Source organism: Panthera onca, chromosome C1 (genome assembly GCF_046562875.1).
Source record: "Panthera onca isolate mPanOnc1 chromosome C1, mPanOnc1 haplotype 2, whole genome shotgun sequence".
Lineage (NCBI taxonomy): Eukaryota > Metazoa > Chordata > Mammalia > Carnivora > Felidae > Panthera > Panthera onca.
Window position 1 is genome coordinate 86,732,337 of NC_138346.1, and position 16,491 is coordinate 86,748,827.

The 16,491-nt window shown below is 39.8% G+C and overlaps 1 protein-coding gene and 1 pseudogene across 19 annotated transcripts in view; one reads left to right on the forward strand and one right to left on the reverse strand.

Moving 5' to 3' along the window:
* QTMAN (queuosine-tRNA mannosyltransferase) overlaps positions 1-16,491 on the forward strand; it is a 397,197-nt gene that overhangs the window by 296,525 nt on the left and 84,181 nt on the right. The window lies entirely within an intron of this gene.
* On the reverse strand, positions 12,535-13,347 carry LOC132673091 (proteasome activator complex subunit 1 pseudogene; annotated as a pseudogene).

Here is a 16,491-nt window from a genome sequence, read left to right on the forward strand (position 1 = left end):
TAGTTCATACTACCATCAGATTTGGTGATTTCAAAGTTGTGAAATCAGCAGTGACTGTGTATCATAACTGGTTAGAAAATGTGTCTTACATCTGGCTCTCTCTTCAATTTTTGCTGAAAATAACATAATAAAGCCTCAGGAGTATAACAGTCTTCTGTTGTACTTTGCTCTGCTTCTAGCCTTAACCTTTTACCTTTTGCTCCACATCTAAGCTTTTCTACACTCTATGGCTAAATTAACCTTTCTAAAACATCGTCCAATACAAGCCTATTACATTAAAATCTTTAGTTTCTACTAGCTTCAAGTGAAAGCCACATTTCTCAGCCTGCCACCATACATTTCTTTCCCTTTTTCCCTCTCTGAACTCATGTTCTCCAAGCATATCATCCACGTTTCTTTTTTTTCTTCTTTTTTAAAATGTTTATTATTTATTTTTGAGAGAGATAGACAGAGTGTAAGCAGGGGAGGGTCAGAGAGAGAGGAAGACACAGAATCCGAAGCAGGCTCCAGGCTCTGAGCTGTCAGCACAGAGTCTGATGCGGGGCTCGAACTCATGAACCATGAGATTAAGACCTGAGCCAAAGTCGGACTCAACCAACCTAGCCACCCAGGAGCCCCCACATTTCTTTTTACCTTTGCATTTTCCTCTACCTTCTTGTCGTACTGTGGTATTGTGGAAAGAGCATAAACTTTGGATGGACTGGCAATGGATTCAAATCTTGAATCTACCACTTAATAGATACATGGTTATAAATTATTTAATCTGAGCCTCAATTTCCTCATTGGTAAAATAAGAGTAAAAGACAAGTGCAGAGAACATTAAATTGAGGGTAATTTGATTTCAAACATGTACAAACACACACACATACACACACGATTCTAGTAGGAGGTATTCAGTTCTATTTTTCCTGATATTCCCTTTTTTTTCTTCTCAATTCTTATCTGAGACCAGACCATACTTTCACATTCACCTTCTCTCTTCTCCATGAGGTAACTTCATTCTCTCCTAGTCCCGAGCTAGAACTCCCTCTCAGAATTTCTCTGACATTTGTGGCCAGTCTTAAGCGCCAAGCATGGCTTACTCTGTGATTTGTTTACTGTATGATATCAGATATACACCACAGTCTGTCTCCCCTGTGGGCGAATAACGAAGGCATAGGTACCATCTCATACATACATTCCCGTGTCAAGCCTGTCAGGGTAGGACATTACAAGTGCTAGAAACTTAATGTACCTTCGCTCTTGCTGGTGTGCTGATGATAATGACATTACTGGGAAATCTCAAGCCAGCCACCACATATTTGCACAAAATCAGCTTCATTTCATCTAAGAGTTGTGGACATTTTTGAAGCAAGGGCTATATATGTACCAATATGTATGTCCCAGTTACTTCGCTGTCATATAATCTGATGGCTGGTGCCCAGACTATCCAGTTGTTAAGTACTTTTTAATGTCTCTCCACTGTTTATGGTACATCTTCTAATGCAAAATCTTTATGAATTGCTTTATATGCTTATATTTAGTTCCCCTTGGAAAGAATTCAAAACTGCAACTTTCTTTGATTATCTGGTTTGGAAAAGAAATGTGTGATTTCTGATGAATTGTGTGCTATTTTCTGAGAATTTCTCCACTGACACATCTTTTGAACAGAAAGGATTTGTTGCCCAAGTTCTTACTCATGAGCTTTCAATAGACTTCAGATGTGGAGAAGCATTGCCCTCCTCAAATACGATTTGCAACTGCATTTCATTCACGTTCCTCCCTTTCATGAAAGTGAGATGGACGTCTGGGCCAACTATAAAGAAAAAAAAATAGATGTGAATTGCATTTATTCTAATAATATCAGATTGTCCTACAAACTTATGCTTGATGCTGTAAGGCACAATCACATATCTTGGATATTTTTTCTTTTTTAAGTACAATGAAAGTTAAAACATGGTAATACTGACTCTGCCCAACACAAATGTGGTCTATTTCAAAGTGAGGTAGCTATCTGGAAGAGATTTTCAACTTTGGATTATGTTGATGCTAATGGTTAAACCTGCATACCTTGTCTTTGATGTTCTGTCTGGGCTCATGTGAAGTAATGGGATTAAAAATAAAGTGTACACCTTTCTTTTGATCTGAGTACCCACAAGGAAAAAAATTATTTAAAGAGCCTGTCTCCTGCTATAATTTAGCAAATACCACTGCTCTAACAAAACCGATATGATGCCGGGGCCCAGTTTACAGATTTGACAGGTAATGTACACTAAAAGTTTTCATAGCCATTGTTCTTTTTCCTTAAGCAATGTCATTGCAGATAGTGCTGTATGAATGTGGCTTTATACCATCTACAAAAATCAAGGCAAGTTCAATTAATTTTAAGCAATCTCTTAACAAAGTAGACGATTTAGGACTGTTAGTGACAAAGTGACAGCAAAAAGATGCTGGCGCAGGAACTTTACCTTGCTGGGCTAGTTCCAAAAAGAACCTGTTTATTGCATATTTTCTAATGAGACTTTACTCATCTTCTGCTTGGTGGACCATATATATATTCATACATATACATATTCACATACTTGAAAGACTCTAATCAATATAGAAACTAACCACTCCAAACTGTGCTCGTTTCAAAAATGAATGAATAAGGTTTTCAAATATTTTCCCTTAAGGAAAAGAGAAAGGGGTAGGGGGAGACAGATGCTTTCCTCAGGTGAACTAAAAAAGCTTAGCTTGGGTTAACTGTGCCTGGAAACTCTTAACCCAAGTTAGCCATTGTGAGTCCTTTATGAAACCCTTTGGTGTTTTGAATAGATCTTTTAGTAGACAAGTGGCTTTTTCCGCAAACTCCAAGGTCATACAAGACACACCAAAAGGAGATGGTAACTTCAAGTTCCCTTTTCAGTATTTATGATCTTAGGAGGTGTGATGAATCCGTAACATAAGACCAAAACAGAACTCTTCACATTCTTTCTAAGACCAGCTTCTCTTCCTCTTTCTGTCTCTGCTTTTGCAGTCATTGTTTTTGTTTTATTTTGTTTTTCCTGTAAATGGTGGTACTGTTCTCTGTTCATCCAGGTTCACCTGTCCCACCGGGTGATGGAATAACATTTAAGCTCCTTGCCAAGTCCTTTGCCCTGAAGGCCTTCCACAATCTCTAGTATTATCTCACTTCTTTCTAACCACTGTCCCTCCTTCCAGCTGGACTGACTTCCCTCCTCTGTCCTTTGTCTGACAAATACTGACCCCTGTGCCTGAATGCAGCCTAGCCCTTAGTTTCTTTTTACCTTTCCCCCAACAGGCCTGCCTATACTGAACTGAAGTGTCACTCATACTGTTGAAAGTTGCCCTGCAAAAAACATACCAAGCAAAAGGCATCTCCTCTGGGAACTCACATAGAGAATCATTTGTTCTTGTCATCTCGACAAAGGCCACACTCCATAGCAGGGCATCCAATGTATGGGGCCTTCGTGATTCTCTCTGCAATCTTTTCCCAGCACTCTGGTCCCACCTCCTTATACACACAGTAATCCTGCCTTGGGGAACCAAACTCCCCGACTGGTTCTACTCTCCCTTGCCTCCACCTCCCCCATATTCCCTCATCTGCCTCAAATGTATCCTGTCTCCCCCTGGGGCTCTCCCTCACTTATCCTGCAGTGCCCCTAGGAAGCCGCCTGTAAACTTGTTCCATGCTCCAACTTGCTCTGGACCCACTCTGATCCCAGCCCTTATTACATAACACTACAATTAACCTTTCCACTTCTTTTTGTTTGTTTGTTTGTTTGTTTGTTTTTTACTTCACTAGATTGTGAGCTCCTTGAAGTCATGGCCACATTTTGTTTATCACTGTATCCACAGAACAATGCCAAATATAAGACCCTAAAGAGGTTTGCTAGTAGTAAGAACAGATGTGGCGCTTAGAGTCTGTCTTATATTATGGTTCATTCTAACTATTTTCTATTGGAACATAAATGTCCTAGCGGCAAGCGTTGTGCTTTATGCAGCTTCCTTCCTAGAGTGTATTGTACTATTTGTATATGACAGATATTTACAGAATGTTTTTCTCTTGAATTATTCATTCAGATGAGTGTTAGTCTTCAAACCGTGCTCTCACAAAACTACAGTTACTTCAGTGCTGATGTTATTTCTTAAAATATTTTGGGAAATGGCCTCCACTAATAGTTTAGGAACCACCCAAGTAAACTTTAGTACTTATTGTGACCTAAGATATTTCTCAACTTAGTCATCACAGTCAGTCTTTTTTAACTCTGACTTCTGGTTAGAAGTTAAAAATGCCTCAACCCCCCAGTTTAGTAATTTTGAGCATATTCATTATAATGATTTGTGAAATTCCCAAGGGCAATGACAGTATCTGGCACAGTCTTCCTTGAAGATGAACACAAATGAATGAATGATTGAATGGAAGAAACAAGTATATGACCACCTCTGAAGACCAAAAATGTACTCCCTTATTTCCAATGATATCAACCTAATTGGAGTGCATTTTGGAAGAGATCAGTTATGTCAGTGTATTTCTTTCAGTGAAATGAAAAATAATAATAAATCTGCCTCACCGTCTAAGAGTCATGCCCTGCATTTTCTGTGATGGGTAAGGAGCTTTGAGCCACTGACAGGTGTGTCGGTATTTGGGTTTGAGTTCTTCCCATCATCTGATAACGGAGTCCTTTCTTTGAAGTCTTCCTTGTCGGTCCCCCACCCTTGGGATTCTAGACTGTCACCTACTCAGCTTCTTTCCTCATAAACTCTTATTTTGCTCCATGCCATCTTTCTTTCTGTTTCTTTTCTTTCATTCCAGTTATTGGATTTTCTGACACCTTACTGCAAGATCCTCTTATCTTTACGGCCATGGACTTTTAGGGTCTTAGTGACATACATAGCTCACTGGCATAGATACTCTTAGTGTGTACAGTAAATTAGAAGAGAATATCCTTAAAAAACAAGTTGGAGTCCTAGACCTCCAAGTAGGGCAAATAGAAAAAAAATTTTTTTTAACATTTTTTTCTTCTTTTACAAACTGGCATTAAGTCTGGTGAAATAAATGAATGATGTCAAGTGCAAGTTAACTCATGCAGACACAAGTGATAATGAAGTAGAACAGTCATGAGGGCACAGTTTCTTTAAAACAAGAGCCACGAGGATTTATTGTATTCTAAGTGTTATCATCGCTGCCATTCACATATGCATGCATATTTGCACACACAGGCATCTAAAGTTGAAACTGAATACAGGGCACTTTCTGCTTTGAACTTTAAGAATAATTTAAAAGTATTCTAAAAGTCAACTTTGATTCCCTTCTTTTGTGGAATATTTAAAGAAAAAAAGAAGCATGGAAGCAAAGGGAACATATTTCTCGCATAAGTCTTTGCTATTAGAAATCGAGAATACGTAGCCCCTATTTTTATCACTCTGAATGGCATATATTTCTTAAAGCAGACCGGGTTTTCAGCAAGTCAGCCATAGTTTTCCAGAAGTATACAAGTAGCTTCAATGACATTTCATCAAATGGTTTCCAAAGTACAAGTTTCTAAGACTTCAGCCTACTGGGTCAACTTTAAAAAGAAACCATGTCAATTGAAAAAAGTTTAAGAAAGTCAAGGCCAGTGCTGGTCAGTGTACTGGAAATGGATATTACAGCACTCACTGTTGCTCCTTTGCCTTTCCAGTCCCTGTAAACCTCCACTTAAAAACAGGAGTGACCCAGACACAAGACAGGACAAGATTGTGGCTACATGAGATGATATCAAGGACTTGGTGGCATCACTCCCCACAACTATAAGCAAAGGGCATATTTGATTTGCGAATATTTCTCAGAAAAGACATTTTTTTGTTTTCCATTATTGAACAAAACAAAGAACTTACCGCAGAATAAAGCTTGCCAAATTTGTTGATTTTAGAGGAAACCTCAGACTTGTTATTCCTCTTTCAGGGGGTATCAGAGTGATAATAGTAGAAAGCACCTTAGCCCAGAAGCCTGAAGACATGGTTCTAATCCCTTGACAGAGTCAAAAGTCCCTTAGCTTTATCTTTGATCTAAGTTTTCTAGAGTAGTGTTCCCTAAAATGTGTTCTATTCATGTAGATCCATGAAATGAGCCTTAAAAAAAAAGAAAGAAAGAAAGGAGGTGCAGGGACACCGCTGCAAAATTTATCTCCCTGTAAATATTCACCAAGCACATTCATATTTAAGTCAGAGAATCCCTGAAGTAAGTAAAACTGTCTAACTTGATTCAATCTAATATTTAATCTAATATTTCAAAACTTAATATTTAACCACATTTTTTTAAAAATTCATAGAGCATTTACTAAAATCCTGAGGAGCTAGTATATTCCACAACACAGTTTGGGAAAAGGTGCTGTTTAGACCTTTGGCTCTCTACCTCAAAAATGAGGGGTTAAAATTAAGTAATTTCTCTGGCTCCTATCCAATTTCAATTCTATGGCTGTATAAAAATTTTAGTTTTTGTAGTCACCAAAGTCAGAAGTTACATAAATGCCGGGGAGTAGGATGATTTTTCACACAAAGTAAGTAAAAACAAAGATTTTTATACATGTGTGTTTACCATCAAATAAACAATCTCTTCCTCTCCATCTTAGGCTCCTTCATACTCTTTTAAAAATTAATGTAAAATCCACACACCGTTCCTTATTTTTAATTTTTAACCTAATACAAATTTGATTTCTATTGAAACTTAAAATCCATATATAGTATCATACACACACGCGCACACACACACATACACTCACACATATGTATATACTTGTGTGTATTATCCTATATATAGTATCAGTTTAAAACTGTATGGTAAGGCCACAGGAAAAAATAGGAACTATTTTTTTAAATCTTTATGAAACTCTGTATTTTTCAAGTCTCATTGCTGTTGTTGTTATTGCCCTCCCCCACATCATAAGTTCCTCGGAGAGCATGAACAGTATTCTCCGCATTATTTTTGAATGTTCCATTGCACACGATATTGGATACTCTGTAGTTGCTTCTTATTTTTGTAAAAGTACCCAATAATGGCTAAATTGCTTACAAGGAAGCTACACTTTCTCTCGTGTTCTTAAATGTTCTACAGGTACAGAGACAGTTATATTCTTGTTTTTAAACTATTGGAGAAGCAAAACATTTGTAGAACTAATACCTACTTACAGAATAACATGGTCTCTGCCTGCCTGGGATGGGCTATGTTGCTGTGTCTCTATGTCACCGTAACTAAGTCATGGCTATGTCATCCTAACTATGGGGCGTTAACTCTTAGACTCTTAATTTACCCATGCGCAAAATCTTTTAAGGACATTTTTCAAACTGTTTGCTATCTATCTCCTTCTCCACTCCCCAATTTTTATGTATATATCAAATGCTGTGAAATGTCTCAAAGTATAGTGGAAAAACTCTTCTCACAGGAAAAGCATCCTTGTTTATAGAGTTAATATGATGTTCACAACAATGAATGATTATGAATAGATATCTTTCACTGGGGAAGGAAGCCGATGAGGTTAAGGAAAAAACATTTCTTGAGCACTTGCCATGTGTCAGGCATAGCCATTATCATTTAATTCACACAAGTGGAGGCATTATCAACATTCTCGTGATAAACTGAGACTCAAAGAGACTGACTTTTTTTACCAAAGTCACACACTAAGTGGTAGAGTTGAGATTTAAGCTAAGTACTTCTAATTTCAAGTCCATACTCTTTCTGAAATGGAAACAGTGGCATATTTTTTTTTTTTCTAAAATCATCTAGCAATTGAAGTGTTGTGTTACAGAAAGATTTTTAATGAGAATTGAACCATTGAGTTGTTCTAAGGAGATTTCTATATCCATTTTATCAGATTGCCAAAATTCCGGAATCCTTTTCTCTTTCTGCCTGAATGCATTACATATGTCTAAAAAAGTTCGATAATAAAGTAAAAAATCATTTATCGTAGTCACTGATGAGTGTTATATTACATTTTGAGATGGTTATCTGAAACACGTGTCTGTGGAATATTGTATGTAAAATTTCAGATAGATTGTTCTTTGAAATTTAAAACAGTACAGAGTGGCCCTAGGGCATTTGTTTGTTTGTTTGTTTGTTTTCTGCCCCTGTGCCCACAGCCCTGAGTATCTCCTTCTGGCTGGTTGACTCGGTGCTGTCACCACCAGATCCCTCAGCTTTGGGTGCATACCTGCCGCCCCCCACCCCCGCCCCACCCCCCCCACCCCCCCCACCCCCCCCACCCCCCGCCAAGGCCTGGAGATGAGCTGGCCTCAAGTGAAGGGTGAGGGGACACCCACACACAGAGTGTGTTTTTGCTGTTTATGTTACAGTCAGCACTGAAGGACGCACAGCTTCTCATGGGTAGATGGTAAATATTTTCCATTTAATTTTTTGCAAAAATGTGTTGAGATGATATTCATATAACTTAAAATATAACCACTTTAAAATGAACAGTTCGTTAGCACTTAGGTCATTCACAAATGTGCAGTAGAACATTAGAATAGAATAGAACCACCACTTCTATCTAGTTCTAAAACATTTTCATCACCAAAGTAAAACCCCTCACCCATTAAGCACTTTCTCTCCTATTTCTCTCTCCCCAGCCCTGGCAGCCACCAATCTGTATTCTGTCCTTATGGATTTATCTATTCACATAGATGGAATCATACAACATGTGATTCTGTGTCTGGCTATATTCCTTTATATTCCTTTAGCAGAATATTTTCAAAGTTCATCCATCTTCCATCATGTATCAGTACTTCATTCCTTTTTATGGCTGAGTAATATTCCATAGTATGTATATACTCCCACTGGTTTGTTCATTTATTGACTGATGGACATTTGGGCCATTTGTACTTCAAGGCTATTTATTGGACATACTACTTGTAATTGCCCCCGCCCCGGCCCCTGCCGCCTCCAAAAGCCTGTTGCAAAAGCACTTCAAATGGGCAGTTTACAGTTGCAGAGGGGGCATGATAGGCCTGCATCTGATGTTAACCTGCCATTAAGGTTCTTTTTGATGCTGAACTCACTAAAATGTATTGTTATGCTACTTTGATGAATGATATACAGTATATGTGGGTTATATGTACTGTATCAAAAACCAGATATCTTTCAGATGTAATATATAACTATTTATGGTGTTGTTGTTTGTGTTCTGTGCTAAATCTAATAGAATTATACATGCCTATTTGGATAGCTTAGGTTAGAGACACAAAAATAAGTTCTCCCCAAAGCGTTAAGTGCACTCTTTTGTCAATTAATAAAGAAAAGCTATTGAAAACATTAAATTATCTGGCATGTCCACATATATAATAATTATGCAGCCCAAGCTTTTCCTTTTGCAACAATTTATATATTACATAAACCTAAGTTTCTCATCCAAGTATCATTTCAAGAGAAGCAAGTTTAAATAATGGAGGCAATGGGGAAACATAATATTACGATAATGTTCTTTGGTGCGGTTTGGAGGGTTTTAGGAAACATTTGGAACTATTTTTCTCATAAAGTCACTTAACTATTGAAGTGTTATGATAGCATTTCCCTCTGTGTTGTATACAATACAAAAGGAGTCCAGCTAAAGGAGACAGCAATTCTTAATATCCTGATGAGAGGGATTTCCACTAACCGGCAAATTACATGCCCTGGTATCCTGGTATTAATTTAATCCAAAGATACAGCAAAATAAGGAAGGACCAGGTGACTTAAGGAGTCTCCTTTGCTTTCAAATGCCCATTTCTTTGCAGCGTCACTTAGCAAAACTACATGAAACTTTCAGGCATAGATGGAAAAGGACCTAAATTTTCAGAGTGTAAATACTCTTAACTAAATTGATCTAATTTTTTCTTGAGCATTTCGAACAAGATTATAAACTGATACTTTTCTGAAAACTGTTGTGATGAAGAAAATATTCAAACTTTTCTTACACCATTATTATTGGCCTCTTTGAAACTTGACAGATATGTGCCTCAAAGGTTCTAAACATCTGTCAAGTGTTAACTTAGATTAAATTCCCCTGTGAATTGATAACCATTATGTTCTTCGCATTTGACATATCGATATTCACTGGTGATTGTTTCTTATTATAAAATAACTGTAGCCTTTATATAAGTTTAAATTGTAACAGCGATTAAAATGTAATGCTTTTTTAAGGTATATAATCTTTGAATAAGGAAATGAAAGCTATTTCATGTGTGCTCTTAAGTATAGAATATTTTTGTTATATTGGAGCTTAAAAACCATTTCTGTTGAGGGCTGCAGTGCTATCTATTATTACGGATGACTAGAGGCTATGGCTAAGCTATACATCAGAATGAATAAATTTCCTTGTCAGTGAACGTTGGGAAAGTACTTGAGAGACCAACCTCAAGAAAAGGGAATTTGTTTCAGGCTGTCGTTGAAGTGGTCATTTCCAGCCCCCTCCCCTTCAAACAAAAATGAGACAGAACAAAACAGTGGCTCCAACAGCAGATAATTTAAAGGAAAGAGAGGAAACTGGAGAACAATGTGGACTTTAATTGAACTCCCCTTCCAAATGAAGCCGCGTTCTTTTGGTAGGGTGGAGTGAGGACCATCGGCAACTTCAGTTAAACTAATGGGACATTTTTCCATTTCCAAGTAGAATTTTCCGGGGAAATGGACTGGAGGTGGGATTGAAGGCCGAGTGGCATCCAGCATCCACCATCCACCACCTCTCATTGTCTTGCAACCTGAACAAAAAAAGTATGGCCTAAGACAGAGGCCACTAAACCACTCTGAACTGCAACTGAGGACAAATGATTAACCGTTTCATTGCCAGGGGCCTCACCACAGAAGTGAGCGGGGCAGAATCCTCCCTGGAGCTTAGAGGCCATACGCTAGGTACACAGCGGGTAAGGGCTGAGCAGTGGTGTGTGTGCACCCGCCCTTGCTGGGGCGACATAGTCTAAATCCTAGAAGCCGGAGTTGCATTGCTACGTCGAGGCCTTTTATCCTAACTCAGGGAGAGATTTAAACAACAATCCTAGAATCTTTCATTGGCGGGTATCCTAGTGCTCTGTGTATCCAAGGGGACAGTCTGATTGTTCATACGTCTTACCTTAGAAAGACCCGAAGTGAGATTTCCTCACTCTACCCATCCACCCTAATGCTACCCTCTTGAACACAGACCAAGCAGCAGAAAACAAGTGGAGTCCTTGACCGTGTAAGAACCCTGGTACCTGAACAGGTGCTGTCCTCAGTTCTGCTCTGTGCACGCATGCGGTTGCACGCATACCACACTTCCCACACCATCTTTTCCGTGGCATAAAACCTATCTGTTCTCAGGTTTTTGAAATGCATCTCTGACCTAAGCACATACCAAATTCTGTTTACTCCCCGTAGTTTTCCTCTGTTGCTAAGAGCTTTGTGATCCGAAGTAGTCACTTTCTTTCAAGTTCCCGATCATTTCCACATCCCCTACTCACCTCTCCATCTCAAATTGTCTGAGTTAAGTCCAGAAAAGTAGTTTCCCTACTTGTTTCATCTGCCTTTTTAGAGCTTAAACTCTTAGCAGAGTAAGTCAAGAATTTACCCAATATCGTGTTTTTGCCAAGCAAGCAAGCCTTCCAGATGGTGTCCTCATGGTTGAAGTCCCCCCACCACTACTTTATGTTACTTCTGTTCCTGCTTTGTAGTCTCTTACCAAACCATGTCCTCTACCTGGCCTGGCAGCCTACAATGCACTTCCCAAAAGAAACATGTGTATATATATCACCACCGTTTTTTCTCTTTTCTTTAAAGTGTTTTCACCCTTGGTTTTATAATCTACAAGACAGATATTATGAACTTCGTAATATACATAGCTCTCTACTTTGAGCTAATCTTTTTCTTTTGGATGAAGTTTTCTTTTTGGCCAGGTGTTGTTCTAAATAATAGCACTAATATTAAAAAGCTAGTATTAGATAATTACTATGTGCCACATTCGGTATAGGTTATTAACATCTATAACTTCATTTGATACAAACTAACAGTAATTCTTTAACATCTTTTTTTAATGTTTTATTTATTTTTGAGAGAGAGAGAGAGAGAATGGGGGAGGGGCAGAGAAAGAGGGAGACAGAATCTGAAGCAGGCTCCAGGCTCCGAGCTGTCAGCACAGAGCCTGACACGGGGCTCAAACCCACCAACCGTGAGATCATGACCTAAGCTGAAGTCAGACACTTAACTGACTGAGCCTTCCAGGTGCCCCTATTGACAGTAATTCTTAGAATATAGATACAATTCTCTGATTTTACCTATGAGGAGACTCAGGCTTGAGGAAGTTAAGTAACTTGCCCCAGGGCTACACTGTAATAAATGATAAGCCCAGGGTTTGAACCCAGAGTCCTAATACTTCAATACTTGTATCCCTTTATTTATTTTATTTCATTTTTTTAAGAGCAGTGGTATTACCATTTATTATGCCTGGGAGGCAAGGGGAGGGAGTAACCTCAAAAGGCTGAAGATAGGGAGGGGAAAGTCTGGAGTCCTGTGTAAATGAGAGGAAGGTCTCTGCTGGCCTATTACAGAATAAGAGGAGAATCTCAATAGATCATTCCTTTTGTTTCTTACCTGGGCTTCTTGACCTTCTCAGAATTCTTCAGGATGATATCATATAACACAGCATAAGCATCACGGATCTCCGTGACCATCAACCGGATGTCCCGGTACTCTGCCTCATCCAGCTTGCACACCAGCTGCCTATAGTCACCGACATGGGGCTGCTTGGCTGCTTTGGTCACAACATCGCGCCACTCAGAGAAACACTTGGAGATTTGAGTGCGGAAGCCTTCCAGCTTATGTGAAGGGTGGTCATCAGTTCAAATACTTTCTCCTGGACAGCCCCTCCAGAACTGTTCCCATCCTAGAGCTGAGGTATCTGCAGGTGGTGACCAGATTGACCGGCTCAATGGCATCCTTGATCTCAGACTTGAGACCCTGACAGAGGACCACGATCTTCTCATTGCAGTTCACTGGGCCACAAGGAGGACCTTTGTCTTCATCTTCCCCTTTCTTCTTTTCATCTTTGTCCTCCTTCTGCTGCTGTTTCTTCCACTCCTCCTTCTCTTTCTCCTTGGTTGTATCAGGTACTTGGATGTCCAACCAGGCCTTCAGATTGCTCAGATTGGCTTCCTTGAGAGTTGGCTCCTTTAAAAATGCATCCAACTCAGAAGTCTTCTTGGGGAGGTGGCTCCCAGCAGGTTCTTTGTCTTGATACACAGGTTTTCATGGAACACGTCTACCTTGGCTCGGGCTTCAGCCTAGATCCTGAGCATCGCTATGGCTGGGGCGGGGGGCCTAGCATCCCACAAGAGGCGGAGTGAGCACGGGGACAGGAAAGTGAAAGCAGCACTCACCACCTGCATGACCTTCCTCAGGTAGCAGGGAGTCAGTGCTTACATTCTTATTACCCGCTTCCCCTCCCCTGTTGCCTTGCAGTATCTTAGAAGTAAAAATTCCAAGTTACATCAACCTCTTAACGTTCAACTCTGTGCATTGTTTAAGGACCCCTTAGGCTCTAAGGGGTTGGTTTCCCTTTATTTTCTATTTATTTTCCCAGGCATTTTTACCAATTGCTCCTGTGTTATGTCCCCCATAGTTTCAGGTTTTACAATTGTGTCTGAGGGATTTTTCTCCCTCTCCCCCTTCTAAAATTTAGCTTTGAGGCTTTTTGATGATACTGGCAAATAGGGATATTCTTTCCTAGCTTCATTGAAGAACACTTTTTTCTAATGTATTCTTCCCTGTGTTGTTTATAAAACCAACTCTTAGCAGTGTGCATGTAGCCAGCTGTTTGCTCCTTATACCCTGTTGTTGCTTCTACAGTTATAACCTTCCCTTTAAAAAAGAGACAAATACCACCCATCCACACCCACCCCCTCCCTCCCGACTATAGCCTTCTCCCCAAGTCCTTGAATTATCTTCCTAGATAGCAATTAGAGCAGTTCTCCATTGTGGTGGCACATTAAATCACCTGATATAAACAAATCCCAGTGCCCAGGGGTTATCCCAAATCAATTGAATCAGAATTGCCAGAGATGGGTCCTAGACGTCATTAGTATTTTAAAACTCCCCCAGTATTTTAAAACTTCTGATGTGCACCCTGGTTAGGCCCCACAGCATTATGAACTTTGTCTGGCAGTAGCATTCATTCCCACTGGAATGAACAGAAGTGGGTACATTTTATGAATCTTGGCAGGCTTCATCTCCTACTAAGATTCATGCTGTAGGAAGACACCGTGCCTCTTAGCTTGGCTACAGCTTTGTTCCCAGACATGAACAAGTTCCATGAGGATTCTCTTCTGCCTGCAATTAGTAACAGCATCGTGCCTACCTCCTAAGGTCTGAGAATACTCCTAGCGCTTTGTGGTGTATCCGCAATCACGCTCCATGGAGAGCCCAGCACCAGCACCTTTGGTGTACTTCCAGTTGCACACTTTTCTTCCTGTCTCTGTTGGCACTTATTGTTTTGCTGACTCTTCTCTTGTCGTTTGGTTTCCTCTACTTCCCTAACATCTTTTTCTTCCAGTTTCTCTTCTGAGAAGATCTTTTTATGCTTCTGTTATAATCTAGGTCAGAGAGACATCCTTAAGTCTATTCATCTTGTCTGGCAGGAAACAAACTAGCATTTAGAGTAGACTCAACTGAGGCAGGAACACAAACAAAAATATTATCCGTAAGATGTGACTCCTACTTTCTAGAGTTTACTTTTAGTTCAGAAGGAAAAATGAAGCGAGGCGCCTGAGTAGCTCAGTCGGTTGGGCATCCAACTTGGGCTCAGGTCAGGATCTCAGGGTCTGTGAGTTCGAGCCCCGCGTTGGATTCTGTGCTGACAGCTCAGAGCTTGGAGCCTGCTTCAGATTCTGTGTCTCCCCCTCTCTCTCCCTGCCCCTCCTTTGCTCATGCTGTCTCTCTCTCTCTCTCCCTCTCCCTCTCTCTCTCTCTCAAAAATAAATAAACATTAAATTTTTTGTAAAAAGAATGAAAAATGAAGTTACATGAAAGTATCAACATTCTGGAGTCTCAGAGAGAGCATCTTGAGGAAGGTAAGTCTTGAACAGAACCTTTCAAGATAAGAGTAGAGAGGACACCTCAGCTTGATCTAACAACATTAGTGAAAGTGTGGTGGTGGAATTCAGTATAGATTATACGAAGGAGAATTTGTCCCAAGGGGAGTGTGAGATCTGAGGTAGAACATGAGATGGGGTGGGGTTGAATTAAGAGAGAAAGATAATTAGCAGGATAGTAAGAAGACTGATTCCACCCCACCTCCCATATTCACAACAATTGCTAGACTCTGAAATGTGGAGGTCAAGCACCACATTTTCTATGTGCTTAGTCTAGGGCCTAATAAAGAGCAGTCATATAAAATATATTTAGGAATGAAGAAATTCTCAACCTCATGAGGGTGTTATAATCCCTTTAGAAGTCAGGTGAACTGAACGGGCTCTAGTCTTTAGAAAAATGCAAGTAAGAAGCATACACACACACACACACACACACACACACACACACACAGAGTTTCCCATATAATTACAAGGAGTTCAAGGACTCCCTGCAGCCCTGCAGCCCATTTAGGATCTCCAGGTTAATAATTGGTGATTTGGAGATGTGTGGCACTGATTTATGCCTTGAATATTATTCAGACTCTCTCCTGTGATTTAAACTTATAAGGAACTGTTCCATCAAGTTTTGGTAGTTGTAGAAAAGTTCTTTAAAAAAAGGCATTATGGGTAGATTTTATTGTTGTGAAAGATGCTAGCTATTTCTGTGAACGCAGTACAAAGTCTACTCTAGGCGGCTTGTTCAACCAGTTCATTCCCATAATTCTAACTGGTTTTGAAAAATGAATGAATGCATTACTATTTTTACAGAGAGCATTCTTCAGTAAAATCATAATGTTATCCCATGATAACACTGAGTTGCTTTTGTGGTTTACCTGTGTGGCCTGATCAGTTAAAGAAAAATGAAAAAAGTCACAACAAATTGTGTCAAAAGAGACAATGTTTCCCACCATTTTCTTTTACTTTCTGTGAGGTATGGCAAGAATACCCTTCAGTTAAATGTGAGCAGTACCACAATAGGCACTTAATACCTGCATGTCTGTTTGAAACTATTCAGTACTTGAGTGCAGGGTACAACTAGATAGTGTTTTGACTAAGAGGAAGTTGAAGAGGGGAAAACATTCTTTTTTTAAAAAATTTTTTTAATGTTCATTTTTGAGAGATGGAGAGAGACTGAGCATGAGCAGGGGAGGGGCAGAGAGAGAGGGAGACACAGAATCCGAAGCAGGCTCCAGGCTGTGTCTGCACAGATCTCGATGCGGGGCTCAAACCCACAGACCGTGAGATCATGACCTGAGCCGAAGTCGGATGCTTAACCGACTGAGCCACCCAGGCGCCCCAAGGGGAAAACATTATTGAGTGAAGATTTTGATATTACTGTCCAGGCATGGGATTCTTTCCTGTTCGTTACCCCACTCTCTCTGAGCTTTGCTACCATGTTTTGTA